This window comes from Micromys minutus (genome assembly GCF_963924665.1).
Source record: "Micromys minutus genome assembly, chromosome: 17".
In the NCBI taxonomy this organism is placed as follows: domain Eukaryota; kingdom Metazoa; phylum Chordata; class Mammalia; order Rodentia; family Muridae; genus Micromys; species Micromys minutus.
In genome coordinates, this window is record NC_137952.1 from 46247068 (window position 1) to 46259964 (window position 12897).

Below are 12897 nucleotides of genomic sequence, written 5' to 3' on the forward strand. Positions count from 1 at the left end.
TGAAAAGCTGCTTTAGGATTGAAACTGTTTCTAACTTCTGTGTCTTTCCCCTGGTGAACAGACAGATGTCAAAACATGGGATGGGGCCCTAGCATTTTTTTTTTTTTTTCAGGAGGGTGTTCTGTCTAATTGCTCACCCTAGTACCAGTAAGCTGCAGTAACAACACAGTCTGCCTCCTTCCTGACTGCCTGCTGAGGCAAGGGCTAAGGGCCAGAGGGTTGAGTGGAGTGTTAGAACTCACAGAAGCCCAAGAAGGGGCCTTGGCATTCAGGATATCCTGAGGGGGCTGCAAGTGTCCACTGGAATTCCCTATTAAGAATGGATTTTTGTTATTATGACAGCTATTGCAACTTTAATAGTGATTTTCATGGCGAACCAGCTCCAGAGATTTCCTTGTTGAGTATTATTTTGGACATAATTATAACCAGAGTTTGTAGGGTCAAATCCTGGGTTCTAGCAGCTTCAGCAGGCTAGGCACAGCTACCTGTCCCTATTGGCCAATCAGCCAAGCAATAGTGAAATGCAGAGAAGAAATACTTATTTAATGTGGCTCCTTTGGGAATAGGAACAAATAAAGGGCTCTGGTGACTTCATAGGAGGTGGTTTAAACAGAGCCCTGCCCCTCCCCCCAAATAATCATGAGCTATCTTGTCAAGATGCAGAGTAGGGCACCATTGGCCCATCATTGGCTTGGTTCTACTCTGCCACAAAAGGTGGTCTGTTAGGATTTCAGAACCATGTGAAATCATTTTATTTGAGACAAGTTCCTCCTTTGGCTGCACCAGGGCTTCAGTGTTTTCCATTCCCCTGCATGAGATTCCTGGTAGAATCCCCTCCTCTGGGCTGTGTTTCAGTGGTCTGATAGCGAAGGCGGGAAGACATAACTTGTTCCTCCTCTTCTGCAGCAGGGTGCCTACTTTATTGTCAACTTGAAGATTTTTGGCTCACTTTTCAATTTGCTTAAAAATATCTATTATAGGTGAAGTTTATATAATTGAAGTCATTTGAAATTTTAAAGCCATTTTTTAGTAGGAATGAGCAGGAACAGAAAATGAATATAAAGTTGAAGCCCTGTTCATTGTGTTTCTTCTTCTCATGTGAGAAGCATGGCAGTCCTCAGGAGTGGTATAAAATATCTCCTGCAGTTCTGTCACGGATGGTACTACAGTTCCAGAGTCCAGGGAGGATGCAGTTCCAGAAGGAAGCAGGAAACCTGGGCATTGTGGGCATATACCAGTGATCTGTAAATGGATGGGGTTTGAATGACCCCACGTTCAAAAAGAAAAACCAAACCAAAGCAGCAGCATTTGCAAAAATGAACAAACAAACAACAAAACAAAACAAAAAGCCCAACAGAATAAGAAAATCAAAACAAGGGCGTAGGGAAATGTATACAGGGCACAGAGATGTTATATGATCTCAGAGAATGCTGGGTCTAGAGCTTTGTGCTTGTATCCCTGATAATAATAACGATAACAGCCTACGCACTTGCTTTTCTAAATGAACTGTCATACCTTGAAATAAGCATAAACACATATTTAGCAAATGCTTTCCTAACAAGTGACATGCATTTATGAAGACCAAGAAGTATTTAAAATACTAGTAAAATCTCTCTATTGCTGGAAAACAGCGATTCTCAACCTTCCTAGTGCTGCGACCCTTTAATGCAGTTCTTCATGTGATAGAGACCACCAGCCCTAGAATTATCTTTGTTGCTACTTCAGAACTGTAAATTTGCTACTGCTGTGAGTCATAACTTAAATACCTGTGTCTTCAGATGGTCCTAGGTGACCCCTGTGAAAGGGTCACCTGACTCACAGCTTGAGGACCACTGCTGTCAGCTCAGGACATGACAAATCCCCATCTGTTAGCAAGTCAAGACAGACTCTGAACACCTAAAAACACCCAGCAATGCTTTTGTGTCCAGGAAAGCGAGGAAACTCTTCTGTGCTGTGTGAGTCTGTTGTTTTCCAAGATGGTAATAGAACCAAATAAATAAAGTGTGGCAAAGGAACTAGTTTTCTGTGTGAGGTGACGTTTAATGACGATGGAGCTGCTTAAGGAACCATGTCCCGCACTAAAGCCATGGAAACTTTCGGTTGGCAGGCCAGTGGTGAGGAAAGAGAGAGAAATTCAGTATTAGAATTTGACTGAAACATGTCGTTTTCAAACTATTATTTCAAAATGAAGTGCTAGGAGCCTTTCTGCTTTTCTTTATTTGCTCGGTAAACTAAAGCTCCGTTATATTCCTCCATCTCCTTTCAATTGTTATTCTGTTCCCACGCAGGAAAAATTTATATTTCATGGACTCCACACTAAAGTCCAATTGAATTTTCTAATGAAGGCTGAATGTGAACTGAGCTGCTTTCAGATGGACAATTGGAATTGACATATTTAATGAATTGTTTATGCTTTAATGAGTTAAAAGAATCTGAAATTTTGTCACCCTTCAGGAAAAGTCTGTATATACATATACATGTAACACACACACACACACACACACACACACACACAGACTTCTGGAAGTTCTTATTTTTAATTAATTAATTAATTTCTCCCGCTCTTCCCTTTGCTGGGAGTTTGTAATATGAACACCTGTCATGACATTTACTATAGACAAATTGGACTTTTACTATATTGTAATACATGATAACACTCAATTTCCAGATGTATGACAAAATGGAAAACTGTTTAAGAAATTTTATGAATCTATATTTTAAATATATTACATTTACAGTCATCAGAAATGTTTTTTCAACTAAAACAAATTTTTAGTTTTTTTGCAAAGTTGTAATAGCTTGACTGTTTTATGTATATAAGCATCCATTTATCAGAAGCCCTTTTAATTTTTTTTTTTTTTTTTAGTTTTTCAGCTGATAAGGAAAGGACTCTAATGGGGAATAAAACACTCAAATACAACAGCATCTAGAGCAAAAGACCCTTTACTGAAATGGGGGGTTCTTGGGAAATCCAAGCCAGGCCACTCCTTGAAGGGTAGGTAGGCTTTTTAAAGGCTTTAAGAACCTCCTCCCAATTAGGGCTGGTCAGTTTGGTGAAAAGTCAAGATGGCTGGTTGGTACAAGTGGGTGTAAGCAAGCTTTGAGCCTGCCTTGAACTCCTTGAACCAGTCTGTGGGAAAGGGCTGGTGAGAGACAGTCCACAGTGTTCTTTGTTTTACACTGCTAAGCTTTTGCCCCAGGTCAGGAGCGTAAGGATGAATCCAGCCATATTGGAATTTTATCATCTTTACTACCTAGACGTTGGCCCATCTTAGGATCCCTTTTAAAGATAAATAATACACGATTTTTGTAACCATAGTCTCATCATGCTATGAAATTTGGTGATAAGTTTAGTGATGGTGGTGTGATTTTAGTGACAGTGCAGCCAGCCCCATGCCATAAAGAAGTACTTAGAGCACCTACCCCCCACACACCATTCAGCTCTACCTGCAGAAACAATAGGCCAGTCACCTCTTTTCTCTTTTCCTCTCCTCTTCCCTCCCGTCCTCTCCCTTGTCCTTTCTCCTCCCCTTTTTCCCTTTCCCCTCCTCACCCCCTCCAGGGTGTGTGTGTGTGCGCACACATGCGTGTGTCCCAGCCCTTCTATATGAGCTTAGCCTTCATCCCATGGAAGGGTTGTATTTAGCCCCTAGATGTTATAATAAAGGAGTCTCAGCCTGTTGTCCGCAGTGTGTTTGCTCTCTGCCTTGGCCTTCTTGCAAATAACTTGCCACATGCTGCCTTTCGTGATTCTAAAATATCATATTACAGTATAAATTAGGATGCTTGTACTTCTTTGTAAGTGCAAAATAAAGTTATTTTCATCTTTTAAAATTAGTTTTTCATAGGTCAAAGGTTAACATCATTTTAGGGCTTATGAATAAAATCCAAACTTAAAAACTGCTCCAGCTGTCTGATAAAGAGACATTGGAATTCTATGCAATATGACTCTAGTATGTAAATAAATCTTATGAGACTGTATTTTGTATCTGTATTTTAGTTTAGGTAAGTGAGTAGCATGTGCTTGTTATTAAAATTAATGTCAGGCAAAAGGGTGGGACAGATCATTATGTGACTTTAGAAGGAATCAGCTTGTAAAATTTTAGTGCTCAGTAAAATTTTTTACCTGTGTTTGAAAGAAAAAAAATAAAAAATATGTTTCTTTGTAAAGATGAGAGGGTTTTTGTTTGTTTGTTTGTTTAGCATTGCAGGTTGGATAAAAACCTTAATGGCTTTTTCGTTGTCTCCATCTACATGTTAAAGCAGATGGGTTTTGTTTGTTTACTGAAGAGAATGTGTGCAACAGGCCATTCTTAGGTTTTCAACATTATCGACAGGCTATAGAAACACGTCTGCAACCTGGGCTTTCCTCCTGATATTTTAGGCCATTTAGGATGAGCTCAGTTTGGGGAATAATCTAGTTTACCTGAAATATTAGGAGGGGAAGTCCACCTCAGTCTGGTGCCTTAGGCAGCCTTTCATTGTTTTATCAAAATATACAAAATGGTAAGTAGACAGACAGTTTCAGTTCATGCTGGTTGGCCCACGTTACTTGTTGGCCTGTGACAGCCCAGTACATTACAGCAGGGGCATGTGGCAGAGCAAAGCTCCCTAGGCCTTACCGATCAGGAAGCAAAGGACCTTCGAGGATATAGTTCTCATCAGCTACTTTCCAAATCCCATCACCTTCCAGTAGTAGCACCATGTGAGGACCAAGCCTTCGACACAGAATTTGTGTGGGGCCGGGGAGTCCGTCACAGCCGGGGAGCAGCGTGGTGGTTTGGACAGTCGGTGATGAGACCCTAGACTTATGCTATCCACTAGGACCATGAGATACATATGGCGACTGGATATTTCAGTACACATATTTAGGTACATTTTATGTATATACTATGAGAAAGAGTCTGAAAACTTAGTAAGAAGAAAAGTAAATGATCTCATTAAATAATAAAATACAACCCCCCCCCCCTACACCTTTGGACAGGTTGGGGTATCTTAGTTACTTATTTCTGTGATAAAATTCTCTGAGGAAATGAAAGGAGAGGGGTTTCTATTTTGGCACACATTCCAGGGGACAGTAAGTACATCATGATGGTGAAGTCAAGGGAGCCAGAGGCTAAGCAGCCTGATCGTATTTATCCCAAGCAGAAATTGGTGAATGCTTGTATTCAGCTGGCTTCCTGTCACTCTTCCTCCTCTTCCTCTTCTTATTCCTCCTCCTCCTCCTCCTCTTCCTCTAGTGCATGACCCATCATCCAGGATGATGCTGTCTCCTTTTATCAAGGCTCACTCTTTTATTAACCTAATCAATGTAATCCCTCCCACACATACTCAGAGCTAAATAATCCTTCAGAGGCATACTCGGGGCAATTCTAGGCCATGGCAACCTGACAGTTAATGTTATCTCTCAAGGTCCCATGTAGCTCAGGCCGTGCAGCTGACAGCAACACTGAGATCTTGATCAGTTTGCTTCTAAATTCTGAGTTTAGGAATTCAAGCATGGGGTTCTGGGCCATGACAGCACATTTGTTATTGGGGTTCTAACGCAGGGCCTTTTCTCATGATAGGCAAACATTCTTTTAACTGAGATACATAGAAATCCACGTACCTGCTTCTTCTCACTTTTATTTTGAGTAGCTACTAGAAAAATAGAAAGATCTATGTGGTTAACATATGTGGTTGAACATACGTACACAAACAAACATATACATATATACATGTACACACATATTTAATGTTATTGACTACCCTTGTCTGGCTGGTACATTGCATTTTCATTGCTAGGATATTGGAGAAACTAGAGCACAATGAATTTAGTTTTTCCAGCTATGGTTTTCGATAGGTGGTTACTTATATTTTCAAAATATTTATATTTTGACTCCCCATGTTTTACTTTGAAAGCCACCTGCAGTTCAGATCATCTGCACGGTGTTTTGGCAAGCATTTGGGAAGGTCTGCTGTCTACTGCCTGTTTCTACATCCTTTACTCATTTTCCTGGCATATACAAAACATAGGTTATTGTGTTATTCTCTATTCACGATTATAACTAATACATAGACAACGATTCACACGTAATGTAAAGCACCTAATAAAGGCAGGCAATAATAAGAGTTTGGTAAGTGATGATCTTTTTTTTTGGCCCCACCCCCCATTTTATGATGTTTTGTATAGTTAACAACCTAATCTAAGTATTTATGAAATTGTAGTAGTTTACTAAAAGGGATTTTTAAATGCCTAAAATAGATTGAATTTTAGGACATGGTGCAAAGTCTCTATATTTCAGAATGTTGGAACTGAAAATGTTAAAGATTTTAGATAACGTTTATGTTCAAGTATGTGAAAGATTAAAAAAACAAAACAAACAAATACTAAGTGGATGAGGAACCGGAAATTACAGTCTCATACTTCATTACCACGGTGGGTGTTACTACCACGCTGTGAAGTGAACGAGGCAATGGTATCTCTAAGCTTCACTTTCTGCCCGCCAGCTTGTCAGACTTCAGACAGAAACTAAGATGGCGCAGACGTGTGAGAGCGGGCAAGCTAACACTGTAGAAACACGAAGTGCAGACGTAATGCTAACCATCTTCCCTGAATACACCGCACGGTCTTGGGGTCACGGGAGGCACATGTAATGAGGACAAGGCCACTGTGGTCAAGTTAAACCAACAGCAACTGCATTTCCCACAGGAAACCCTACCAACCAGCTAAGGCTGTGGACAGGTTTGAGAGCTGGAGCTACAGGCTAGAGTGAGGAAAGCACACATAAGCACACATTCAGGGGAGGGTTAGAAAGAAATTTGTAAATTGAAGGTCAGTCCTGAGTTGAATAACGGTCAGTCCCAGGACTGCTTGAGACAGAAAGATGTTTGCACAGGCTCAAGGCTACCCTAACAGTTTTTATGGGGCTGATGCAGGCTGGATGTCCCGGTGAGACTTTCCTGTAACTAAAAGAATGGGACTAAAGAGAAGTAAGGCAAGGGGCATGCATGTAGTAAAATCAGGGAAGAGGATTTGGGTTCTTCCTTTCTGCCTTGAAGTTGTAAATGCTTCAAACCTTTGATTCACTCTACAAATCTTCTGAGGATAAAGTCGGGGGCTTGGGCTGGGGGACAGTGAGACCCATGAATCCTCAGTTTAACACTAGAAATTCTATCTTGGATAAAGCAAATCAAAACATTGATAACACAGAAACCTACTGTTAACAGCAGTAGACGTACTTGCTGTGGTCCAGCTATGGATGATAGCAAGGTTCTTAGCCTGGGGGAACAACTGAAAAGTCTATGAAACCAAGAGTAGGACTGTTTTAAGGGTTGTTGTCTTAACTTTTGGTGGGGTTTGGTTGGCGAATAGCTCCTGAATGTTTGGGTAAAAGCAACAGGCTTCCTCTCTAGGGCTGTACATAGTCCTCCTTCCTTTAGGAGGAAGAGGTCTAGCCACCATTGGTTTCCTAGGACCTTAACTGTCAGGGAGCCTACCTGACTCTCTAGGTGGACCATGGTGTTCTGGAGTCTGAGTAAATCTTTATTGTAAGGCTGAAGTTTGGTGGTGATTTCCATTATGGGTGATTAGGGATTAGAGCCATTTAGGACGGCTGATCCCACAATTCCCAGTTTCATCAGGATGGGAACGAGAGAGGAAACAGCTTGCTTGGCACGGGAGGATCCTAGTCCTAAGAGTATTTTAAAATGTTCTCCCCCTGCAGTGCCCTCATAGTAGTAGACCTGGGGTAGGACTTGAACCAGGACAGAGAGTTCCGGATGACCTTCCTCACTAAGCAGTTCTTGGGCGATGCAAGAATACAAGCCAATAGCGCAGGTAAACCAGGCCCGATCCAGCGCATGGGATTGGTGGGAGGAATCAAAAAAGATAGATGCCATGTTCATTAGATAAGTTTTGGATTACAAACATGTTTGCGGTTTTGTAAATCGTCCAGTAGGGAGTTGTTTGTAGAGGGTTATGGGAACAGAAGCAAGTTGCCGGTCCCTGGATGTCCCCAACAGTGATGGGTACATTCAAAGCACAATCGGCCTGGCTAGTTGAGTATATTCAGTAAGGTGCTGAGACAGAGGGCATCAATCAGGCCTATTTCTATATAGAAGAGAAGTCTTGAGTCCAAACATAGCCAAGTCAGACATCAAATTGGCCTTGGTAGTGTTTCGTAGAAAGTAGGCGGCTAATGTCATCTGGGAGAGGGTCCTGTGGTGGCTCTGGTGTTAGAGGTGAGGTTTTTTTTTTTTTTTTAAATCACTTTTTAAAAAGTATTATTTCTTTTTCATTCTTTTCTTTTTTCTTTTCTTTTCTTTTCTTTTTTTTTTTTTTAAAGATTTTATTATATAGAAGTACACTGTAGCTGTCTTCAGACACATCAGAAGAGGGCATTAGATTCCATTACAAATGGTTGTGAGCCACCATGTGGTTGCTGGGAGTTGAACTCAGGACTTCTGGAAGAGCAGTCAATGTTCTTAACCAGTGAGCCATCTCTCCAGCCGTAGAGGTGAGTTTACAACCTTAGGAGAGAGGGTCCTCTAGGTCTTGAAAGAGGGGTGTCTATAAAGTTGAGCAGTGGTTTATTAATACAACTACTTAATTTTCTTCTTTCAGGGAGTGGAGGGGGTCTCATTGTTAGTTCTCTGGATGGTAAAGGCCGTATCCCAGTCCTGACCTTTTCCATATAAGCAAGATTGGTTTCATAAAATGTGTTGGAAGTATTCTATCATCCTCAATTTTTTTGCAACAGTTGTATTAAATGGGCATTCCTGCCCCCATCGTTTTAGATCCTTGGGAGACTTTTTCAGTGGAGACAACTGTGCTTGAAATGGATGATGTACTTGGTGGTCTTTATGTGGAAAAGTGTGTGAGAACATACATGTGTGGGGAATAGATTTCTATTCTAACATCCTTGAGACATAAAAATGTACTTTGTATGACTTGAGAATTTTTAACTTTATTGAGAGTGTTTTATCTTCCAATATTGCATGTAAGTTTTGCAAATGTTCACATTAAAACAATCCTGCTGTTGGTGGTGAACATGCTTTTATAGGCGTTTGTTCGTCAGGTTGGTAGCCCTCAAGCGATTTCTTAGAACTTGTCCCATTAATCACAGGGACAGTGGTGCTGACATCTGTGTGCACTTGTGTATTTACCCTGACAGTTCTGTAGTTTTTAAATCTTTGTTATTAGGTTTATAAATGTCAAAGCCAATTATGTCCTCTCAGTGGTCAGCTTTATTATTTGTATTAAACCAGTCTTTTATTGGTAATATTACTTTCTCTTGAGTTTATTAATACAACCACTTAATTTTCTTCTTTCAGTGTTAACATGGAATGCATTTTTGCCAATCTTTCACTTTAAAAGATTTGCGGCTCCGTATTTAAAGGAGTCTTTTAGTTGGTAACTCAGTCTGGTGTTGATTTTGAAAGTTCAATATGATCTTTAGTAAATAATTTAAACTTTATTTATTTGTAGACAAGGCTTCCTCAAGTAACCCAGACTAACCTCAAACTTTCCATATGGCTAAGGATGACTTTGGAGTGCTAATCTTCCTACTTACACCTCAGAAGTTCTGCGATTATTGGTATACACAACCACACATTTAATGTGTCTCTGGAGACTGAGCCTTCATGTGAGCTAGGCAAGAACTCTACCAGCTGAGCTATATAATGCACCGGCTGTTCAAACTTGTTCTTATAGGTTGTGTTAAAAGGCAGAAGAATCACAGAACTTTAGTGCAATGGTCTGATATTATTTCCAGTTTTGATTCTAGTGTTAGGCAACACTGCAGTCTATAAAGTAGAGCGAGACAGGTCGGAGTAGTCTTTCATACACAGGAAAGGGCCAAGGAAAGTGGGAATATATAACAGAGTGGTTGGTTTCATCTCGACGTTATCTTGTATGGGAAGCACGCCTCTTCAGCAGCAGTAGAACAGACTTTGTTTCAGGACTAATGTCCCCCACTACCTAGTCTACTATCCTTGGAATATTGTCCCTCGTGCCTCATCTAACTATAATATTTTCACTTCTGGATGATTAGAATAGAGTATGAATACTTCGCAGCTAAGCATTGCCTGCCACTGTTGAGATAGTTTTATCAACTGATGATGCTGATCAGGGCTCAGCCACAAGATGTACTCACCGTACATCTGCAGTCTGCTGCTGAACCCGGGAACCGCTTGACAGTTCCTGGATTCTAACTTTGGTTTCTCATCTCTAGACCCTTCTCCCTTCCCTCCTGCTTTTACCACTTGGAAAGTCTCTCCATGCAGTAAGCTGCTACAGTCCCAGTCCTCTCTCGGCTGTCTTTCCTCTCAAGGGTGGCCCTTCTGTACTGCCTGGTACACTGTGTTCGATGGCCTTTGTGTTACATACATGCTCTACAGCGTCAGTGCCTCAGATTATAGAGTAGAGCTGGCTGGCCCCTGTCACTTTCTGTTGTCTGGAAGTATAAATAATTCCCGATAGTTAAACTATGAGATGAGTAATAATGATCTGTAATGAGATCGGCTGTCAGCTCTTCCAATGTGGATGACCATTGTCTTTCAAGGTGACAATGTCCAAGGATTTGCTACAGAAGATCATTATTGCAAAGATGTAGGCTGTGTGCACATGGATCTATAGAGCTGAATGAGTGGGCTAAATTGACCTGTCAATTTAAACTTACTTAATTCTATCAGAAAATAAATTTCCTGTTTTTTGAATCAGTTAATCATTTCATTGAGTTGTCTCCATTGAATGTATTTCAAGTGTCTCGTTGTATTGTTATTGCCAAGGATTATGGATGCTGAAAACTGCACATTTTGTTCCACTAGAAAATAATGTGGGAGGGAGGTATAGGACTCCAGTTAATGTCTCACAGAAGGCCAATATTTTAAATGATGCTTGTATAGTATTTTATGGGGATAAAATATAAGGTCAGATTTAGGAACAATTATAGAGCCCCCCTTTAGGTGTAATATTGTCCTACAAAACTAGAAATTTATTTATCACACATTTCAATCTCTGAGTGTCTGATTTCTGACCCATAGATTCAGATAGAAGTAAATTGCTCTCTGATATTGTATGAACTGGTTGGAGTTTAAAACGTACCTCCAGTGTATCAGTGTGGAGAGAGGTAGGAAGTGAGGGCTGACGGTATAGAAAGATTGGCCTCAAGAAGCAAATGGAAAGCGACTTTTACTGGAGACGTAAACAGCCATTTCAATTTAAAAATGACAGTACACATACATGTAGACATCGTAAAGGGTTATATAAGACTCCAGTGAAGCATGGAATAAGATTACTACAAAGCTGCCAGTGGCTTAGTGAATGTTCATATGCAACATTGTAGCCTTTCCTTCAGATAGCATTAATCTAATGATAAGAAGAGTCACCATAATATATTGCCATATGAATAAAAAAGCAAATTGAAGATGTATGTGTATATGGTTTTATATGTTCTTATCAATCCGAGTAAAATACCCTATGTCAAATTTCCTTCCATTTGTAAGTACCCCCTACCATTGCTGATGATTGTTTCTATGAGAGATAGCCTACCATTGGCCCATTAATTCATAAAAGTGTGTGTGAGGGCCAGCATGTGCTTATACCATTGTGTGAATGTGGAGGCCAGAAAGCAGCTTGGTGGAGTCAGTTTTCTCTTTTCATCCTCACACAAGTTCTAGGTATTGAACTTAGATCATCAGGCTTTTGCAGCAAGCCCCGCCTTTCCTCTTTCCCATAAACATGTGAACCCTACACATTTTCGGCCCATCTGAGTTGCAAGCTTGATTACGATTCTCTTTTGCTTCAGGTTTGTTGCATCTCCCACTACACTACGATGCTGGTCATGTTTGGGAGAGGGTGTGTCCATTGCATCGCCCCCTGCAAATTTCCAAACTGAACGAATCACCATCTACCAGCTGCTCCTTTCTCTACACAGGCAGCTTTCCAATAAGCCAGCAGTTCTCTGATGTCCCAAAACTCCTATAAGCCATTTAAAATGGTTAGAAACAGAAATGTTTTCATAGACTCAAGTACTGGATATGAATCAAATATCCTAATTCATTGCTTCAAAAATCTAAAATAATTTAGACAATCAATGTAGAGGTTTTCCAGCTGAGTAACAGGAAAGAAAACTACACAAGACACCAATAAACTTGAATTATTACTGTACATTGTTTCTGTGTGAGTTTGACTCAGAAATGAGAATATTTGTATTAAAGTAGAAAAAGACATCCTAAGGAGATGTTCATAGAACCATAAACTAGTTGGCCAGTAGTTGGTTCACTTCTGACTTACTGCTTAGCAAGAGGTGCACTGTTGAAAACATTATTTATTCTTCCGAGTTAACCATTCAACTGTGTTGAGGAAAGCAGAATTCCCGTGGTTATTTTCTCCCTCAAACACACAATACAGTTGTTTAAACACAGAAAAGGTAAAAGATTCAGGTCTGACTTAGACATCATCTGACTTTAAGTCCTTAGTTAAGTCAGAAAGGAGAACCGAGGTTGGAGATAAGGGATTACAATAGAGTGATATGAGCAAGGTAAATGATTCCTAGAACCATTCAATGCTAAAATGTGTCCCTATCACTGGGACTGTTTAGACACTGAGCCTGTCTGATCTGGGTATTTATTCTTCTTTTGAACTCACACAACTTTCCCCTTACCATTGTATGGCAGCCTTCACGCTTATCTTTTCAATTAAATAGATACCGAATTCCTCAAAGATAGACATTCTCTTACTTCCAAAGGCCCATCCTTGCAAGCCCCTTGCCCACCACAGTAATACGTCTCAAATATTTGTTCTTGACTAAATCCCCTTACCTGCTACCTTGGTCATCATCACAGTAGTCACATAGCAAATGCCTGAGTGTATCTTCTATTAATCATTGACCTCTAACAAGCAAAGAGTCACTT

General features: G+C 40.4%; 1 protein-coding gene across 11 annotated transcripts in view; it reads left to right on the forward strand.

Annotated features, from left to right (window-relative positions):
* Positions 1-12897, forward strand: part of MACROD2 (mono-ADP ribosylhydrolase 2) — a gene marked incomplete at its 3' end in the record, with an annotated part of 1819824 nt that overhangs the window by 293715 nt on the left and 1513212 nt on the right. The window lies entirely within an intron of this gene.